The sequence below is a fragment of the Thalia democratica genome, chromosome 7 (assembly GCF_965202585.1).
Source record: "Thalia democratica chromosome 7, ktThaDemo2.hap1.1, whole genome shotgun sequence".
Lineage (NCBI taxonomy): Eukaryota > Metazoa > Chordata > Thaliacea > Salpida > Salpidae > Thalia > Thalia democratica.
The window spans coordinates 12,268,616-12,292,128 of NC_139171.1; positions in this window are offsets into that span (position 1 = coordinate 12,268,616).

Here is a 23,513-nt window from a genome sequence, read left to right on the forward strand (position 1 = left end):
TTAATTCTAATTTCTTAAAACGAAAGTGTATACTGTTTAAATAGTAAAAGTAGAGGTAGACGTTTTTCAAAATTTAGAACCTGTCATTTACTACAACTTAATTTTAATTTTCTTTCATTTAGCAAATAGTAATTTATATTTAAAGATTTATTAAGATATGTTACATAATAAACTTAGCTATAAAAGTTAAGTGTCGAAAACTTATAATTTTGCTTTTTATTTTCTTTTAAAATATGATGTATATAAAAAAAAACAAATTTACACTTAACATGAAAATTTAAAAGCTTTTTTTTAATAAAAAAAATTTAAACGTTTCTATCATTTTATGGAAACTACTGTAACTGAATTACTTATAGCAAAGCCATATACAAAAATAAATTAAATTAATCTTATTCTTACTTAGATGTATTATAAAACTAAAAGAAATAAGCAATGCATAGCTCATCAAAAAATACAAGTGGCTCAGTTTTAAAGCAAAAAAGAGAATCTGATGTTAGTAAATCATAAAAATGTTTATAAATTTTTAGTTAATAATTTCAAATGTATGAAAAATTTTGTATACAAAATTTTGTACTTATTTAACATTTTAGTTATGCATGTTTTAGTATGTTGTTAGATTAAAGTTATTTACTTATATAAACTTATAAAATGTGAGGTAAGTGTGTGTAAAGTTAGTTCTCGCACATATTAACATTTAAGAAAACACTTGGGCCACCATACAGTTTAGGCTAGTTTAATTCTTTAATTGAGATTAATGATTTTTATTTTCAACAATTGGTTGTACTTTTTAAATTAGTTGCCGAATCAATTCAAATTTGTAGTATCATAAGTTGACGAGTACAAAGTGCTGGTTGAAATACTTAAAAAAAAGTGTTGTGCTTTATAATTTCATTCAAAACGAGGTGATATATATTCATGAGAATATTTTAATTAGTAAAAAAGTTTTCATGATTTAAAGGCTTTTTAGTTTATACCATCATTAACTAAACGTTAGCTGCATTGAGTAAATCTTCATTAACAAGGCTAGTTTAAAGTTACTCTAATCATTTAATTTTTGTGGCTATTTCAGTGTCCCCCAAATTTTATTTAAGCTAGCTAGTGATACCGTTTGCTGATCGACCACAGATATATTTCATTTTGAATGACTCCTTATAATGCTGAAGCTAAGTAATTAAAAGTTGTTGGCAACCATTTTATACAAAAGCTTAATAAATTTAAAAGATATCTACTAAAAGTAATTATATTTTCATGTTGTCAAAGTAAATTTCAACATGATTTACTAAAAACAGTATTATAAAAACATACATTTGTAAATACCTTAATAATTTAAAATTATAAATTAATGTTTAATAAAACCGCATTTGTATAACAATACTTTTAGCTAAGTTTGGAAGAGTTCAAACATAATGTAAAAAGGATTTTTCAAACTTAGAAAAGTTTAACTAAGGGTATTAGGGACATCACTGACCTCCACGGATTCAAAGGATCATTCGTTAAAACAAACGGTCTTTTAATAAAGAATTTAACAACAAGAATCAATGCCTAGCAAAGTTTATGTTTCATTTGGACGCGGAACTAGATGAGAATACCGAACACCTGGAAAATCTATCAAAACAGTACTTTGCAAAAAACAAAGCAATTATCTATTATTCAACAAACTAATAAGCTACAAATGACTAGAGTAAGACGTACGAATATTGAACATGCTGAAATCACACTAAAGGAAATTCTAAACAAGTTTTTTCCAAAAGTCTTTCGAAGCAACTGGTCGTCTTCGAAATTATTTTTACGTTCCACAACAATATGATACTCAATCACATGGTTTGTCTGAAGAAACAATTCAGAACTTCGAACTATTCACAGCTGATGAATGACATGTTGGTGATCAGTGTAGTATTTGTATGGAAGACATAGTTGTTGATAGAAGAATGAGACGTCTCACTTGCGATGGTCAGCATTATTTTTGTCAGGAATGTATTACAGGATGGTTTGCTAAACACAACACCTGTCCTCTCTGTAGGCATAAGTTTGACTGAATCTATTTTTGCAACAATAAACACTTTATGTTTCAAATAGTTGTCATTAAAGTTCATCGCAATTTAGCAGTATTATAGAATTCTTTTTATTTTTTAAAATAAAAACATTTAAATGCGTATATTTAAAGTAGTACAAAGTGGTTTTATTTTAGTTATAATTTTAAGTAAGTTGTTTGAAAATTATATCATAGTTTTTTTCGAAAAATTCATAAAAACGAAATGTTATAGCTTTTGTAATTTTTAAGCCAATGATTTATTTAAACTAGTTTATGTTTGACAGTTAGTAATTTGTGTATTTATAAACGGTAACATTAAATTACACATTTTAATTTTTGCAGTTACCATTCGCTCTATATTAAAAAACATTAACAACTGACAAAAGATTGTTCAAATCGAAATTTTTAGAAAATATACTTACATATAATTACTAAAAGTTTTTTATCTGATGTATGTACTAAACGTTGTATAAAACAGTTTATAATACAAAATAGTTTACGTGAAATATTGTAATTCTAGTTTTTCTATAAAATCATTTTAGAAATAAATTCGGATTGAAGTCAAGATCTTAGTAGTAGTAAATATAATTTTTGTTTGTCAGAGACTTTAAAACACAAATGTTCATAAAAAGCTTTTAAGTAAGTAAGTCCTTTTATTAAGTACTTACAATCGTATTAAACATGAACATTAGTCTTTGACTGATTTAAAGTTGCTTAACTTGAATAAATCTAAATAGACAAAATTTGTCAAATATCAGACTGCAGTAAAATTATTTTAAAATCACTTCGTTTTAAAAGCGCAAAACACTTATTTATTTTTAATCTTCATAGTAATAAAGTTTTTGTAAAAAAAATATATGCTTGTAGACTACGCAAAATCTTTAAATAGTTTTTTGAATATACAACTATACAAATGCTTAACTTAGATTGTATTAATAAGCCTAAAAATATGTCTTTAAAATACAAGTAGCTTAAAAAAACATTAAATTTAGGTCCTCAGGACATTCCTAAAATTTCCAAAATTAGCATTTAAACACACCTAGCTTTATAAACTTAATTATACTGAGTCTCCTTGACGATCGAACAATCAGAGCAATGTATATTTTTTAAATTTACTAAAGAAACCGAAATTCACAAACTAATTAGCTTAATTTAATATTTTTTTTTTAAGTGTGCTAAAGTTTTGTTTTTTTTTTTAGTTTTTAACCATTAACAATAAACTGTATTAAACACTTGATAGAAACTTGATCTTAAATTAAAGTATATATATTTATATAAATGCTTAGAAATTTTGAAGCTACACTAACTGTCAGTTCACCATCAAATAAAAAAACAACTATTAAGAAGCACAACTCCGAAGCAATTAAATCTTTAAAAAGTTTTATTGTTTCGTATTTAAGTTGCACTATGTTTAAGTTTAAATTAGAGTATCATTATCAAACTAAAAGTATTAGAAAGAATGTTAGACAATAAACTAATAAAACTTAATTAGCATTCAATACAAAAATATTTTGTTCGATTTAAACCTTTATTCCAATTTCTGCATTTTAGATGTTTCATTTTATTGTGTTTTTTAATTAAAATATGAACAAATTAAAAATGATAAACTTAGTAGAATTCCAAAAGATCGCAAACTTAATGTTTGTATATATAAAATATCTCAACAGTTTTAAAACATTTTTAACTTTCAATTGACAAAATATAGATTGTTTACTTTCGACTGTGTAGGTTGTAAAAGAGTGTAATATAGCAAAATAGTAGTACAATTTTCTTTAAACTTTATAATATAAAAGCAGTTAAATAAATTTAAGGTTTTATTTATTGTTAACTAAAATAAACAAAACTAATTGTAATTTTTTCAGTTTATTTTTATTTGAAATTTAGTATCAAAGCTTTTTTTGTACTTCTATTTGATAAAGGTTTACAGTTAGGTTGGGCAAACTTTTAGTCGGCGGGCTAGATGCCAAACTTTTTTGCGTTCCGGATAATATCGAATCCATTTCACAAAAACTACTTAAGAATGAATTTCTAAGAACGTTTCTTAAGTATTCATAATTTTAAGTTCTTAGTAATTTTGCGCTAAAATAATATAATAGTATAACTAAATATAGTAAAATCTTTTTTTTTTAATTAAGATCAAACATTTTTTTTCAAATATTAGAAATTATCAATTTTTGGCAACATTTGGATAGAACTTGAATCAATAATTTCTCACTTTGAAAGTTAACTAACATAGTTGTTTCAAAATGAGTACTTTCAAATTATAAAAAACAAAGGCTAAGTAGTTGTACGTTTATTAAAAATATGAGAAAAACATAAAACAAGTTATGTTGACAACAACGCCAAGAAATTTTTTTTTTTAAGAAGTCGATGAATCACTTATTGATGATCAAATCGTTCATCAAACTTTTGAATAATGTTAAACTAATATGACTTAATTTGGTAAGTTTTTAAATTAAAAATAAGTAAAAACTGTACGACTATAACTTAAAAATTTTCATTTTTAATATAACTCATGTAAATTTTAACTTTTGCTTTTATATCGTTTTTAAAAACATAACTAATTTTTGATTAAAATTTATAAATTAGCTAAACTAATTAAACTGGAATTGTTTATTTTGTCAATTAATTACCATCTTATTGAATATGTTTTACAAACATTAAGACAAGTTTGTTACCAATTTTTCTTAGTCCTCGTGTTCAGTTTATATTTATATATATATATGTTTTCGTTATTCATGTTAGCTTTACAATAAAGTGCTAAAATTACACGTTATCAATAATTAATGACCTAGGTGTTTTTTAATTTTTTTTATTAATATTTAAAGAACTGTATAATTTATCAAGATATTACATTCTTATTAATAAGAAATTTAAAAACAAAGTATGTCGTTAAGAAAATGTGAAATAGTTATTTTGTAGACATGTAAATTTAGATCTACTTGATAAAAGACTTTGTTCTTAAGCAAAAAAAAAGTGCTACCCCACCAAAATAGTCAAGACAGGTCTTTGGTGTATGAGTTTATTCTTCATTATGTAACCTTCTGGTATAATTTTTAGCAGTTAAAAGTTAGTTGCACTAACAAAAAAATTTTAATTATTAAATAAATAAATAAATTAGAGACTATTTATCTTATTATATCTGAGTTTGTATTTTAAATTTATTAACTTAACTACTTTTCTAGTACTAATACTGTTAGCAATATACATATAATTAGCTTATACTCTGTTGCTATATTCTAAAATGTGATTTTTTTAAACCAAGGGACTTCTTAAAATTTGAGCACTTTTCTCCTAACATATTTGTTATTTATGTTGAAATATTGTTTTATTCTTAATACAGGACCATTTTTACAAGTTAAAACAGATTTTTTTAAATATAAACAACTTATTGAGTTGTTATTAACTAGTTTTATAACTTAGAAATCTAGTCATAAATTCTAAATATTATATATAAAAATTTAGAAAAAAATTGATTTAGAAAACTATGTATCAGTTAACATCTAAAGTTTTGTACACAAGTCATAAAACACACTGGAACTATAACTAAAATATTTAGTAAACTTTTACATTCTAGAACGTATAAAAGTTTATTTTGGTAGTTCATTAATATTTTAAAGTCAAAAACGTGAGGATATACAAGAAATAATCAATAAAAGAAAGATAATCTGTTACCTATTGAAAAACTTTTGCTACAATACATTTAATATTTTAAGAACTAAGAGATAGTAAACTTTTGAACTATCATATTAGAAAAACTGTGAAAAAAATATTTTCAACTGTAGGTACAGGTTGCAATAGAGCAAAATAAATTTTCAACAAATTAAAATCTAATTTATCTTTAACAATGGTCAAATTTTTTTTCCCAGATTCTACACTATTATAATTATGTTTATTTATCAACTGTATGACTGTATGGAAATTCTTTTATATAGATATTCAAATAAATATCTAAACTATTAAATTAGGATGCAACAAAGTAAAAATAACTAATTATATAATAAACATAGTTCTATATAAAGTATCCAAACGACTGTTAACCGGCCTAGTGATTAAAAAATTCTGCATCATTTTAACTATAAATTATCCTACTAGGGAAGAATTAAAAAACTATATGTAATAAAGCAATTTTTATCGTAATTTCTTTCTATTGGAGATCATGGAAAATTGTATCAGAAGCAATTAAATATAACCCGAATTGAAATAATGTTGCACAAAACTTATATTAAATTATTATGCTTTTAGAGAAATACTTTTAAATACTGCATTAAACAAATATTATAGTACTGTTAAGACGTTGTATAAAAATTTACTTAAATGACAACTATTTGAAACATATTTGTTTGTTTTTGCAAAAAACGTTTTAATCAAACTTATGTCTACAGAGAGGACATGTGTTGTGTTCAGCAAACCATCCTTCAATACATTGCTGACAAAAACTATGCTGTCCATCGCAAGTGAGACGTCTCATTCTTCTACCAACTTCTATGTCTTCCATACAAATACTACATTGATCACCAACATGTGACTCATTAGCTTTAAAAAAGTTGAACATCTGAATGGTTTGATGAGACAAGCCTTGTTTGTGATTGGTTAACATTTTGTTGCTGATCTAAAATCAGAAACATATCTGTATGACGATCAACTGTTTCTCTTACCTTTTGACAATATTTTTCATGAATCGTCTTTAGTTTGATTTTAGCTTGCATTATATTTGTACGTCTTAATCTAATTGATTCTAACTTATGAGTTTGTTGGAGGATAGCCAGTTGTTTTGCGACGTTTACAGCAAAGTGTTGCTTTCGTAATTTTTTTCTGCGTTCGTTATTCTCAATCAGTTCTTTGTCAATTTCAGATTTATTCTTCATTAGAAATTGTTACTTATTGTTAAGTTCAGTGTTTAAGAATTCAACGTTTTGATATATAGTCGTTCGAAACTGTTCCCAATCAGAAATATTTCTAATACCCTGAAGTAAATTTTCCCAAGTTTGAAACACCCTTTCGAAATTCTCTTCGAACTTGTTCCAACTTAGCTAAAACAAATTGTTATATTATTTAAGTATTTAATATTGCAAATTCAAATAATGTTAGATTAATATAGTTAAAAAAATTAAAACTACTAAAGTTGTACTGATTTTAAGTCTTATATTTTAACGTCTACTTTAAATTTAAGCAGTTTTAGCATGTAAAAAAGCATTTTAACATAATAAAAACCTTATTGTATAATTTGTATGAAAGTTTACTAAGCGCAGTTTACGTTAAGTTTAAACTGATATAGAATATAAAAACGTTAAAGTTATTATACTAAGTTAATTACTGTTATAAATGTATGAAAAGTTGTATTAAATTATGCACATAAGTCTTATTATAGAAAGCACAACACCTTTTTAGGTTCTGTAATGAGCCATGTAAACTTACTAGCTAATATTAACGTAAATTTAAACTGAAAGGATAACGATTTTCAACAGTACAGCCAAATAAGGATTACAGAAACCATTAATTTCAATTTAAGTAACAAACTAGCCTTAGCTGTATGGTAGCCGAAGTTTTATCTTATTGTTAATATATGCGAACCTAACTTCACATATACTTGTATTATAATTAATTAATTTATTTTAAATAACTTATAGTTTAACAATAAACTATAACGTGCACGATAAAAATGTAAGTTAGTTTTAAGATTTTTCTATAAAAGATGCTCACAACATTAAAGTATATTAAAAAAAATACTGTCAATTATTTATTTTACTAACCTCACATTCTACATTAAAATATAAACCTGAATCAATTGTATTTGATGATGAACTTTCCATTGTTTTTTTTATAATTTAATCAATGTCTAATTAAAAATAACAATTAACTTTTGTTTATAGTTTTGCTATAATAAACTGGATTGCAGTTAATTTCAAAAAATAATAGAAACTTAAATAGTAAATTTGTTGCAGAAAATTTATTTTTTATTAGTTTTAATTTTGTGTTGACAAGTTTTATTTAGAAGTCAAGTATAAAATTATATTTATATATTACAATAATACGGATTATAATATTGAGTAACAATAGCTAAAATTATGTTATCAAACTATTATCATATTATTAGTTAAGTCTAATTAAGTAATAAAATTACCATATAAATATGCTACACTTGCTTTTACTACAACAGAATTCATCTTAATTAAATATTCTTAATTTTTATTTATTGTTTAGTAAAAATCCTTTAGTACAGAATATTATTGTTGTAAGGTTATAGTGTAGTGTACAACTTCACTAAAAACCATAACTAAATTTGAAATTAACTTAGAAGTATATGATGTTTAGAGGTATTCTATACTACTTAAAAAATCTAGATGTGAATTTTAGTATTTTTATTATAGAATTTATTATTATTTATTATATATTATATTTATATATTATGAACTCGTATTTTTACTAAATAACATATCATACGATAGAAATTACTTTAAATGTGATCATAACTTGGACACAAAGATTAAATCTAACATGAACATACCATTAAAAAGATACTAAATTAAGATTTAACTACTTGGGATTAAAATAAGAAAAGTTAAGTAAGTAACAGGGGCGTGTCTAGACTTTTTTCAAAGGGGGTTCACAATTTTTTGTTACACTTAATTACGCATTTTTAACGTGTGCACTGCCAGTTAAGTACGCAATATTTTGCCAATAAAACTCTGTGTTTAAAATACTTTTTTCTGCTTAGAAACAAGAAAAAACAAATAAGTAGTATTTGCAAAAGATTATATGTTTTTATTTACCATACTGTATTAAATTTAGATAAATTGAAACTAAAAGAGATGTAAAAAATATATTTATAATAAAAGTTTTTTTTAAGTAATTTAATCTATAAAAATTTAAATTTCACTAAAAAATTGGTAATTACCTAGGATGATGTCGCACCAATATCAATCTAAAATTAAATTAAACTCAATGTTATTATCTATCGTAATTCTAGGCTTAAAACTTATATTTTATAAATACATAAATAAAATTTATTCTTTATAAACCAATAAAACTTAAATATTTTATTTCTTTTTACTATAAAACAAATCAAATGATATAATAAATTATATACATTTCTATACTGTAAAATAAAATCGATTAAATATTTTAGTTTATAACAAATGAATTTAATTCTAACTATGTATTTATATAGCTTGTTTAAAACTAAGTATAATTACAGATCTATCATACAAGGCTTAAAATATTGATTTGAAGCCTAGAACTATGGTTCAAAAATATATTAAACACAATATACTTTCAGCTTGATATTGGTGCGACATCATCCTAGGTAATTACCAAAAAATCTTTAGACTTTTACAACTAAATTAAAATATCTTAAAATTACAATTAAATGTTTGCCTGATAGTGCAGAAATTCTAATAATGATTTTAAAATCTCTCTGAATTTAAAAAAATCTAGAACAAAATTTGTGGCTAACAGATATACAAAAATAAAACAACTTAAATTAAAAAATATTAAAATACCATTAAATAACAAAAGAATAAATTGGCAGGTGGTGTAATAGGTTAAAGATAATTTTAAAAACTTCCAAATTAGATTTTTAAGGTTTAAACCAGTTGGTTGACACATAAACAAAAAATATAAATTTTAAAGTACAAAAGCTTCACACAACATTATTATATACAATTAAATAAATAAAATAAAATTTTAATGGTTATATTTGACATTTTTTAAGTGAGTTGTACTTACTTGTTCAAAAACAATACTGTATTTAAAGTTATTTACACTAAATAATAATTTATAGTGGAATTTAAGAGTATTTTAATGAAAAGTTTCCCAGAAAGAAAATGCTACTTTAAAACTTTTACCTATTATGACGTCACAATTGAAATTTTATTTAAAATATATTTCAGCTGGGCAAAAAAGATCATTTTTTGATAAGGAAACTTTTTTTTCTTTCAGTGTTATAAGTTCAATATTGATTATTCAAAGTTTATCAAATAACCAAAACAGAGTCAATAAACAACGTTTTTAGTAATATTCTAAGATTTTTTTTTATGGGGTTCCTAGGAAACAGGAAACCAGTCAAAACACGCCCCTGGTAAGTAATAAACATTTTTCAAAATAATCTTTAAAATAAACAATAAAGTAACAAGAACGTTCAGTTCTGGAACTACATCTGGAAGATCTCGATTAGAAATTTACTATAATACTGTTGCTGGTTTGAATAGCTAATATAAAAAATATAAATTTGTTAAAGATTAACTTGCCTTCGGGTTGACAATTCAAATTAGAAAGGACTTTAAACAACAATTATTTTGTATCTAATTAAATTTCTGGGTGTAACCTAGTGCTACAAACAGTTCTGATATAATCAAACAGTTCCATTTATAGCTGATAGAAATTATTTCAATAACCAGTATTTTCAACCTTTTGTTAATTTAAAACGTTCTACTTATCATAAAAAAATTTGTTTAAAAATCCAGTTTTTAATGGGTTTTTAAGGAAGTTTTGTTAAAGTTCCAGATTTTTCCAGGTTTGTTTCAAAATTTCTAAAATTCTAGATTTTTTTTTCCTAAACTGTCATGTTCCAGGTTTTTCAAAATTAACTATATAGTAAAAGTTTTTTCTTATTATTTTTACAAATTACAATAGTATTCAATTGCTAATTAAAAAATAAATCAATAAGGCAAATAAAAAAATATAGCTTTTTAACAATTACAAACTTATAGTAATTTTTATAAATAGGATTAAGATTGTACATTTACGTTTGAGAGGTTTGCAAAAATAAAACGAAAAATAAAACTAAAATACTATATATAAAAAGTAAAACTGTAACATTCTTAATTTAAAATTACAAAAAAAAAATAGATTCAAAGAATTTTTTGTCTTGTTTTTAAGTGTAAAAAACTTTACATCTATAGTTACTCTGCAGTCGTTAAGGTGCTTATAAATGTGTCTTTTATGTCTATAACTTAATTTATAAGCAATTATAATATTAGTTGTTTTGCAGATTTTCACATAGTTAAGAGAGATCAACATACATAAAGGTTTTAATTTTATGAAAACAACCATATGTATACTTTATGAGAACTTTTCAAAAAAGTTGACTGCAGAGTATTAAGTGTAATTTTTACATGAAACGGTGTTTTCTATTGCAAAAGTCCATTGTGTAGTATTCATAAGATGTAGAAAAATTTAATCAGAACAAACTAAATTTTTGCAAAAAAGAAAAAGAAAATGCTTTCTTAAAACAAATTTGCACTACCCAAAGTTGTATCATTTTTTAACTTTTTGACCTAAAAGGTAATAAAAACCTATACATGTCTCAGACATATAAATTTATCTTAAATGAAAGATCATAAATACAGGCATACACTAAAAACATTTCAAATGTTTTTGATGTATTATGACGTCATAATCAATAAAACACATTAATAATTTACAAAACTGCAACATATCCTTCTTTAAAATGTAATCAGTTATATGATATGTATAAAATTTTATTGCTTAATTTAATGTTGAAAATGATATGTTCAAATAACTTATTAAAACAAAAAACATTTTAAAAGTCTTGATATATGACTTATTTAAGGTTAAAATTGTTTTTGGGTTTTATAAGTTATTTTCGATAGTTTTTTAGGAATTATTAATTTATTCTAGGCTTCAAAAAATATTTTTTTTTTTTAAATAAAATGAAGTTAACGTAAAATAACTGTCATAGCATTACATTAATAGGGCTTTATATTAAGAAAAAAAGTGAATGATACAAAAAAAAAGTGTATACAATAGATTTTGGTATTTATTTAAAATTATATTACTTACATGTAAAATTTTTTTAAATTCATGTTTATTTTTTTCAAAATTTCTTCAATTCCAGATTGTTAATGTTATGCTTTAATTTAAAATACCAAGCCTTTTGGAAATGTTCTGTTTTATTAACTAATTAATGATTAATACGATTCTAAAGTATAACCTTTATTTACAAATACTGTTTCATATTTGATTATTGTCATAGGAGAAGGAAAGCAATCTTTCAAATAAAATTTCTTTAAACTTTATATACTAAGGTAGCCAATTTTGATATATAAGCAAGGGAAGAAAGCTTATTAGGTGAAATATAATAAGATAAACACTAATTAAGTAAAAGTAAACCATTTCAGCAAAAATTGTTCTTCTTAAGTTTTAAACATTTTTTTATCTATTTTTTTCAGAGAAAATACAGGTTTTCAAAAACTATTTCTGGTTTTTTTAAAAGCGTGTTTTATGGTAGTTTTAATATAGTTTAAAATAAAGTTAGAAGTTTTTATATGTATCAAAATTTACTATATAAGTACTGTAGTGATACTTTAAGTATGTTCATACTATATAAAACCAAATGTATAAAATAATCCAAGTTAATTACTTTTTATTTATCTCAGTTTATTTTATATACAATTTTGTTCAAAGTTACAGATTTTTATTTTCTTTGGCTAAACATTTATATAAAGGTACTTCCACGTAAAAATATCACCCTGTATAAAAAATAGGAAAGTTTAAATTAAGTAATAAAAATCTGTATACATAAAAAGATATTCACATCTATAACTTTATTTGTATTAGTTTGGTAAATTTTTAAAAAATGAAGAAGACTTCATTTTTATTTGTTATAAGATAAAACAATTGTTTTTTTAATCTTTAGTTGAAAAATTGTGTTTTTAGTTTTGAACTCTACAAACTTATATTTATGTGTGATAATAAAAAATATTTTTTTTGAAACAAAAATTGATTTTTTTATAATTGATTATACATAACTTTATTTTTTATAGAGGGTTTTAACTCCTTTAGTAAAAATAACTCTTCTTGGTGACCATAAAACTGTTCTCAATTGTTAAGAGATTTTTCAAAATGTTTATATTTTAGTTTTGATTTTTAATTTAATAAAAATTCAAGCCTTTTAACATAGTTTGTGATTTATATCTAAATATTCAAAGCTAAATTTACTTAATACCATATAAAACTTTTTTAATAAAACTTTCAAGACTTTTTTTCTTTAATAAAACTATCCTGAGTTAAAAAAAAATTACTGTAGGCTTAAGTTTAAAAAAATCAGAATATCCTGAATTATTCTTAGTCATCCTTAGATACTAAAAAACCTTAAAATATACTGAGCTTTTTAAAGTAAGCTTTAGATTTTTTTTATATACTGATTTATACTGAATATTCTGAGTAAGTGGTAACTCTATAAAAACTATGAAAAAGTCAGTTATAAAAAAGCTCTATTTAAAAAATTTATTTCAAAAACTCTTAATATCTGACTATACCTAAAAAATTAGTTTAGTTAGTTTTAGTTTTATAAAATGTAAAAAAAATATTTTTTTACAGCCTTATTTCAGATTAGTGTTTCTTAAAGTTGGCAAAGTGGCACTTGTAGGCAAAGGAGTTATAGTCAAAATTGAAGGCTTGAGCACTAAAGGGGCAGCAGAATTTAAAGTAGTTATTCTGGAGTTAATGATATGTTAGAAGAAATATTTGTATGTTTTAAATAATATATTTTTTAGTAATCTAATTAAAAATGGTCAAAGGTATTGTAATTTCTTTGAATAGGTTTGGGAAACAATGATTTACAATATTAACTTTATTTAAAAATATAGTCAAAATTTTAAGCTCTTTTTATAATATGTTTTGTTGTTTATATTCCTGGTTTTCTTAATTTCTTTAGGTTTGTGAAAATTCTTCCAGATGTTTCAGTATTTTTCCAGGATTAAAAACATAACTATTTTCGACAATAGTTAAAATTAAATTGTTGTTAATTATTTTTAGATAAATTTAAAATACTAAGATATAAGTAAGATAATTATGCTGAAAAAATTTTTGTTTTGTTCTTTGCACCATGTCCAACTTTTTTATCAATTTCTTTAAAGTTCTTCTTATATGATTGTCAAATATTTATTATTTGATAATACTTTAAATAAAATAAAACTACTGTGAAAATTGGTTTACAAGAAAATATTTAGATTATTAATTGTTTTTATAAAGATGTCCTGTAATATCCTTACTTTTTTAATTTTGAATTTTTTATGAAATAAAAAACTGAACTTTTATTGTCTTAATATGGCTACATTTACTAGTAAATTATACAAAAATATTATAAAATTTAAAGAAATATAGCTTAATACCTTATTTTTTATTTTTGTATAAATTTCAAGGGACTTTTCACAGTTTTTTAAATTCTAATGTTTTAATTTTTTTTTTTGATAATAAATAATTTCCAGTTAATGAGCATTTATGGAAAATTTCTTAAAACATAAAAAGGCCATATAAAATCTAAGTTTGAATATGACAAGTGTTATTTAGTCATATGACATAAAGAATTTTTTTTTTAATTCTGAAATAAAAAAACTATTATATAAAAAAAATTTAGTAGTGTTCTAAACTAAAAAATTTATAAATAACAATTAAATTAAAATGTTTAAATAATATAAAACTCATCTTGAATAGAGCATCAAGTTTAGAACTTAGCTTTCAAGATAAATTTTGAGCTTTATTGAGTGTTGCTTTACTAAACTAAAATTAAATTAATAAAAATAAGAAAATTTATTTTACTAGTTCTCATAGGAGAAAAGCTAAAATTTTTTATAGATTCAAAACAGGTTTATGAGCAAAAACATAAAATAGTAGTTATAAAAGTTTTTTTTTAATTCATAGATAAATTCAAATGTTTAAAGATAGTTTGTTTGTAAATAAAAAACTTAATTTAATAAAAAAGGTTTGACTTTATCTATTAGTTAGTCAAATATAGCTAAGTTAGTTATAAAAGTTGTTCTACTTTAAAATTAATTAAACTTATGCACTTGAGATAAAAGAAAAATACTCGACGTTGATGTTCATACAAACAAGTGTGATTATTATTAATGAAATAGGTTAGCAATAGTAAGCAAAAATAAAAATGAAAATATTATATATTTTAAACTCGGGTAGTGCAACATACAGAAAAATGTTAAAACGTTAAAGTTAAATTTTAAAGCTAAACATTAGTACAAGGTTTAAAAACGTAAAAATTTAAAAACTATATAGCGATCTCATTTGTTCCTTTCTATTTTTTTTTGTTTAAAGGATATACGTTTTCAAACGTTATCATGTTATTTTTTTTTAGACACATATTAAAAACTTTTGTATAATAAGTCTACTATCTGCGACAAAATGATTATTAGACTTGCTTTTTCTATTGTAATATTTTAGTACTTCCAACGTAAAAACTTTCTTTTATAGTTTTATTTTCTAGTTTTAAGCATTTTCAGTTAGCTTGCTTGGTAAACTTTATTTGTTTACTTTTAATAACTTTATAAGTTAATTTTTTAAATGCATGTACGTAGTACGTGTTTTAATTGAAAAAAAAATTCGAAACCTTTATAAGTATAGTTTTAATTTGTAAGCAATAAAAAATTAAAAAGTATTCATACGAAATGTTTTTGTGGTAAAACCTGATTATATGAAAGATTCATGTTTTAGATGTTTCATTAACTTTTTATAAAAATTTTTGCCTAACTTTGTTGATAATTAAAAAAAAAATCTGATTATTGAAACAATTTACCTTTAAAAGCATCTATAATATTTAGTAAAAACTTAAACGTTCCTGACAAAAAAAAAAGTTTTATCTTAAAGTTTAAGCTACAATTAATGTTTTGTTGTTTTTTTTAGTAAGGGTTTATAGTTAAAAAATAAATTAGTTTTCTCATATAAATAAAATTGAACTTTCACACAGAATATGTTTCAGAATGTACAGAATTATTAAAAATATATTATTATAACTATATAAGTATTCTTTGTCTTACTTTTGATGCTTTTTTGTTTAGTTATTTTACTTATTTATATTGCCTAATATTTTTTTACTTCTTGTGTTCTGAAATTTTATAGTTGTGTAATTTTATAAACAAAATTATTTAAGTAAGTCAACTTTACAACGAATGTTGTAAATTGTAACAAACAAGGGTTTATAAAAATATTTTAGTAATCCTTCAATAAATTTTAAAAACAATCTAATATAACATAATTACTACTTAACTTAGTTTAGGTAACTAATATTCTATAATAATATTTATGTTGCTTATTCTAAGTACTATTTTGATCTCACTTACACATTTGTTTATTTTTATGCTTCTGCAGACATTGTAGTGTTGTTTACAACATTAACTGCTGCAGTATATCTATTATTAAACTTCTTAGAATAGATATAGTCTTGTATATAAGCCTTAGTTTTATTTCATGACGCTATACCTTGGTCAGTACCGTGCTTATTCACTTATCCGAAAATGTTGGGCAAGGTTTATTTGTAAAAAATCCGGATAAGCGTTTTTCCTAAGAAGTACAAAAAATCGATTTTTTTTATAAAATAACAAACTACTGTAGATTAAGTAATACATAATGAATATTAAAATCTCAGCTCCTCTTTTTTGTATTAAACTTTACCAAATTTTTCTTCACTCAAAATGTTCTACAAAGTGACCTTCCTATGCTAAACTGTTCTATCATAAAAAAAATTGCACACTTTGTTTACCATTTAACAAACTTTTGATTCATTTTCGAAGGTTAGCGCAACTCGTTTTTTTTTTATTTGATGTTTTGTCCTTTTCTAAAATTTGCTTTTCCTAATTTTTTAAGCTTTTATGTTTGTATCACACAAAAATCATTGTTTTTTATATTGAATTTTTTTGGACATTTTTTCGACTGAAACTCTCCGGAAAGTGAAGTCCAGATAGGTGAATAAGCAATGTATATTATCTACTTGTGAATAAGTTATTTGATTTAAACTAGTAGTCTCTGTCATTGTATAGATTATATAATAGTAATAAAAAAAAATCAGTACGCTAAATTTTTGCAGAAAATTGTAAAATATTACGTTTTTTTACACGAACTAAAATCTAGCCGGTAAATTTATAAGTTATTTATAACTTTGATTTGAGAAACTGCGCATATTTTTTATATCTTATTCGTATTTTTATTTTTAAGTAAAAGCTCTGAAACATAAATTTAAAACGTCTATCAACTTTATACACAATATTGTTACAATTATAATTAAAAACTGTAATAATTTTTTTAAAGTGTTTTGTTTATTTTGAGTTAAGTATCTAAATTTTCAATAATTTTCTATCTAATTTAAGTTTAACTTGAAAATCACGGTGTTAAAGCAAAACTTGATAAACGAGATTTACTTATGTATTAAGTAAATTAGATTTTATAGTTTAAATTATGGCTATTTAAAAACTAAACAGTCAAACTAATTCATTAGAGTAAAATAATAGACATTTGCCATAAAACTATTATTGCTGTTTATTAGAGTACAAAAAGTTGAGTTTAAATCTATAACTATTATCATAGCTTGCTTTAGAAGTAAAGATTTTGAGAAAAATATTTTAAACATGTTTTTTTGTTTAAAATAGTTTTCCGGATATTTTTCGACAAACCAGATTAAATATAGTTTTACTCGTTTAAAAGTATAAAAATGTAGAACCTTAAAAACATGTTTCCTTTTACGAGATCATTTATATAGTCTACTTTATGACTCTAGGTTTAGTTTTTTTATATTAGTTAATTAATTTGTTGTTTACCAAAAATAAATTAAAAAAAGCTTCTTTAAAGACAAATAAACAACGTACTAATTAGGATTTTAAAATGTTTTTAGATTTGAAAAAATATTATTTAATAATAGGTTTATCTTTACGTAAATTTAGGTATATAACTTTTTGATTTTATAGTAGGTAAACAAAGTTTTTTTATATACAAACTTACTTGAGTCTTTATCTAAAATATTAAATAGGCTATCGAAGCTGTTTGTTTTAATATAGACTTTTTATCTAATTATTCTCAACCTTTTTTTTATTTTTTAGAAAAAAGAGTTCAGTTTAAAACAGATTTTCCAACAAAAAAATAATTAACAACATTCACAATTATTCGTAGTACATATCATATTTGAGTTCGATAAACGAGAACAATTGATCTACTTTCAAATGTTTCTAATTCTACAACTTAAAACTGTAGTTGTTTAGATTTTAGTCTAATAAACTATACAATCATTGAACTTTTAATTAAACTAGTAAATGTTTTACAAGTCGACAGATGCGTTTTAAAATTAAAGCCTTGACCTATTTAAACAAAACAAAAAAATATTTTAAAGCTAAGTTTCAAAATTAAATAGTATTAATATTTTTTTATGTTCATTTTGATTTTAAAACTTTAACAATTTAAATTTTATGTAAAATATTTTAATAAAATATTCAAAATAATAAATTTTTTTAAATAAAACCTTAATACTATTTCACAGAACTTAGGTGAATTGGCATGAATTAAGCTTAGTAGTACCAAACTGTTAATCGCTCAACATTAAATAATTAGAACCAGTAACATGTAAAGGAAATGAAAAATGTATATTTGAAAATTAGGCAGTAAACACAAAATGCTATAGTTTCCCTGATAAAAATAAAAAAACAACTGTTTTATTCATAGTCACCTAAAATTTGATCAACTTAATACCATAAATAGTACTGAATAAATTACTAATAAATGAAATTTTAATGCGGTTAATTAAAATAACTTAAATTATAACTTTTGTTTATCTAACAGCTAAAATAATTAAGAATGTCTACATATAAATATGAAGAAAAAGAAAGTTTTTAAAACTGACTTATTTTAGTTTTTTCATTTCAAGTCTGCTTTATAAAATGCTTTAAAATCCTTTTTAGATAATAAAATTAAAAACAAAAGTTTTGTAAGTATGCTCTTTAACAGTAATTGGAAACATAAACAATAAACTAATTTTTAGAAACTATAAAAGTATAGTGCTATATAAATCAATTATTAATACATTTGTTTTTGTTGTATACGTAATAAAAAAAAAAAGTTTAGAAACTATCTCACTAAGTAAATTTAATAAATAACTTAGCAGTTCTTTATAAATAGATTTATAAAAAATTAAATTCATAAAAATTAAATATAAAAATAATAACAATAAACATATTAAATCAAATACTTCTGACTGCATACTCTAAATTTTCAAAACTAAAACAACATATTTAAGATACGCTTTGTTTTTTATACACTATAAAAACTAAAAAATAAATACACAAATTTTTAAAACATAACTAACAACAAAACTGATACAAAATTATTAAAACTAACAATTTTTGGTAACTATATAAGAATTTATACAATTAAGTACATTTAGGTTTTTTTTTTTACTTTTAAACAATTTTTTTTCAGCAAAATTTTTAAAATTTTACACTTATCTTTATAAAATGACTTTAAAAACAGAATAAAAATTACATTCATATATTTAAAAAAAACATATAACTATATTAAATTTCATTTTTTTATAAAACAAATAGAGTATTATTTTACATAAATTAAAAAATATAAAATAATTTAAATTTAAAATATTTTATCGTATACATCTAGTTCATATCACATTCCAAGTTTATTTTTCAAAAAATTAATAAATTTTTTAAACAAAAATAAGGTATTTTAAGTTTTGTTTTATTCTTAGAGACTTTACTTATGAATTTGTAGCATAGATCTAACAATATATAGTACTAAATTTAAATGATTAGATTTTATAAAAACTTTGACAGTCTTTAATTTTATTTAAAAGATATTTATGAATTGATTAATAGCGATTTATTTTGTCAAAAATAATGATTAAGCTATATTGGTTTTAAATATTTGTCAAAATATGGTCATTCGAAGCATTTGAAAAACACTACAATAAAGTTAACTTTAGCCGTCTTTGTTTTTAAGTCTTAACAAACTGTTTCTTAAAAGCAGTATTTGTAGGACAAGTGTGCAAAGTTTTACTTATTTTTGCTTCAAGTGTCAAAAGTTAAATAATTAAAATAAATCTATATAAACACAATAAAAATCATTGATTCTAATAAAGTATAAAAAATTTTGTTATTGAAAATTAAGTGTTCACAAATAAAACAAAAGCCAGATTCATTTTAACTATACTTACTGACTTATTGATTGAACTAGTATGACTTGTTTGTGAATATTGAAATAAAGTAAACTCTTTATGAACTCTATAAAAAAAATTTACTAATAAGTTACATCAGCTCAAAAGTTTAAATCAAAGTTTTTCTGTTATAATTGAGTTAAAGGTTTGTTGACAGTCCTACAAAAATAACTGACTATGTGCAACTATAAAATATCAAACTAGTACATAAAACACTAAAAATCTTATTTAAATTAAACCAAGTTAATCCACCTCAAGTGTAACATGGTCCGGTTGATTGCTTTTGAAAATTTTATGTTTGGTTTACCTTTAACCTACTTAACTGTTTGCATTCTTCAAAATATATAACAGTTTGTGCCAAGTACAGTAGACTACTGCTAAAGTACGCACTATTTTTGGTACGCACCCCGCCTTAAGTAGGCACTTATCCAGAAAAAAAATAGTTTCAAAGTTTTTTATATTTTTTTTATAAGTTTTTTATATATTTATATCAAATTTAAATAAACAAATGACCTAAATAATTGCTTTTACAGATTTTTTGCGAGAATTCATTCTCATTTCAGCATTGAAAATCATAAAAAGTTCCCTCATATTATCACGGGAGACATATGTTGGCTTTGGTAGTGCAACTTTTTTTAAAACTTTAATGTGACATAATATAAAACTAGTTAACCACAAAAACTAGTTACAAATTATATAAAGTCAAAATAAACATATAAAAAGAAACAACAACAACAAAAAACTAAAGCTAAAAAAAAAATTAATGAGCATCTTATCATTGTGCACTTGTACTATAAATGTTTCTACTGATATAAATTTTCTTACAAAAACAGCCCTGAAACGTTTTTCTTTCAAAAAATTTTGCAGAATAGAATTATGTATTAAATGTTATTTAAAATAAAAAGACTTCTTCATTTGGCTTAATTATTTAATGGCTAGTTGTAAGAAAGAAAACAAACAACTAAATTTCATATTATACTACGTCGTCAAAAAGTACGCACTACCCGTGCTAAGTACGCACTTTTTGGTCGGGTTCAATTTGCGTACTTAAGCGGTAGTCTACTGTAGGTGGTTCATACACGTGCCAATGAAAAGTACGCGGTCATGTGACCATAACACTACTAATTAACAGTTAGTTGAAACTTTATCCATTTAATATACTTTTAATTAAAATTCTTAAGGTATAATTTTATAATGTCAGTGTTTTGCTTTGATTCTACAAAAAAAATAAAAATAAGTACAGTGAAAATGACAGTGTGTTGTTAGAAATTTTTAGCATCCATAAAAAAAGTTCAGATTTCTATTTATTTTCCATTTTCTTTCAACAAATGAAAATCATTATCTCAATTTAGGAAACTATGACATATTTTATATAAAATTCAAAACTTTCATTCTCAATTATTACACCCTATAGGTTTTCAAGTAAATTACATTGGTTTTGACGTCGAAAAGAGCTTGCATTGATTCTTGGAACATATTTAGTTTAATATCCCTCTCTTTTTGTTAAAAACTTTTGACAAATGTTCTAAAAGACTCACCAATAGATTTAAGTCTTGCCTATACTGCATTTGATGACTTCGTGTACACAGAGCAAAACACCCAATGCAATATAATTTAATTGCAATATCTTGTCAAACTATTAATTTACCTCTACTTGCTTTTTTCAGTTAAAATAACACAAAAAGTAGGTTTTGAATAAATGAATTTTTTGAAAAATAGGAATGCTTGACATTCAACTTACCTTATCTCACTATTAAAAATAATTTTCTCAGCTATGTGGAAATTATCCTATAGAGCATAATTTTAGCTTAACAATAAATGATAAATAGGTCCAACTTTTTGTAATGATATCAGTAATCAATAAAAACTACAAAAAGTTAACTTCAATTAGTCAAACCCACAGTTTTGGATTGTATAATGTGGACTCAAAAGTTCTTAAACAGGGATTTTGTAAATATTTTAATTGAATTATTAAAAAATAACTATTTTACACTAAAAACACTTTGAAATTTCCAACAAAATTACCTTCTTTATATTTAGTTTTAATTTATGTAATAACAGCGGTCTATGAAAAAACAGAATACTGGTGTTTAAACATTGTTTTAGATATAAAACAAAATTATAAAAACAATCAGCAGCCTGTGTTATCCTGTGATCCAAATTTTGAATAAAATAAGTTTTGGCTTTACTATTAGTCTAAAAAATATATTTTTATTTGTGTATAATACAGCTAGTTTAAATGAAAGTACTTTTTAATGTTTAACATACTAAGCTTAAATATTTATTTTAATTGAAATTAATGATAATTTGAATATTAAATAAAAAATAGCACGATTTGAAGTGGAGGCATCTGTTCAGTGATTCGACAATCTTTCTCTGTTAGACTCTGCGATGGCAATTTTATCTAAGTTGCATAAGTACATATATTACTTTTATTTTTTGATAAAACCTTAAAGCTAAACCTGTAACCTTAATTTTAGTTTAATGGTTACTTAAGCAACAAATGTTCCTTTATAATTATTAAACCTATGAACTATTTGGAAAAGCATGTTGTAAGTAAGGATAATCTTATTTTATTAACGAAAACTGACAAGGTTTTGTTAATTGAAGTTGGAGAAAATAAGATGAACAAGTTTATGAAGAAAGATGTTAATAAAAATAAAGTTTAGCTTTCTATTACTCATCAAATATTTCGAAGATTTTAAGTACGTCTGAAGATTTAATGTGCTTTAAGAACTCTGTTTTAAATGTTCGTTGAATATAACACTTTTTTAGACCTAGACTCTACCTCTTATAGTAGAATAGCTTAAAGCAATGTATTTAATATTTACTCAGAATTGCAATTTTTTTTTGCAGCAGATAGCCAAAAGATAACCGAACGCAGCAAATACGAAATGATCTTATTGTCTATTATTCGTCTTTGACTTCTATCAATTTCAGCATTTAACAAAATTTTATAAAAACTTTTATCGTTTAAAAGTATTAGTGTGTGTGTCTAAGCATTATTAAAACAGTTTTTTTTTAAATATATCATTTAAACTCAACCAATTACGGTTAAGTTGATGATGATTACTTTGAGAGGACTTGAGGTTGACAACAGTTGTTTTACTCCAGTAAGTATGGTTCAATAGAAGACATTCAAAAACTAATAATTATGAAGTTGAAAGACCTAGAACAGGCCTTGGCCTAAACTCCTTCAGTTATTTGGGTCCTAAGATGTGGTCTAGTGTTCCAGAATTTCTGAAAGAGAATTTGTTTAAATAGAGTTACAATAAATTCTTGGTAAGCCAGTATACTAAGTAGGTTTAGAGTTCTTTGGTTGAGTAATTTGTGTACATGGAGATATGCTTATTTGCTTTGGTTAGTAATTGTTATATGTTTTTCCCATAATACATGTATGGTCATTTTTGTGTGTATTTATTCTGGCTTATGGTTTGCTGGTCTGATCTGTTGATATGTAAAGATATCTAAATGAATGTTCATAATTTTTTATTTGCTGTTTTCTAGTTGTGTTTTGTT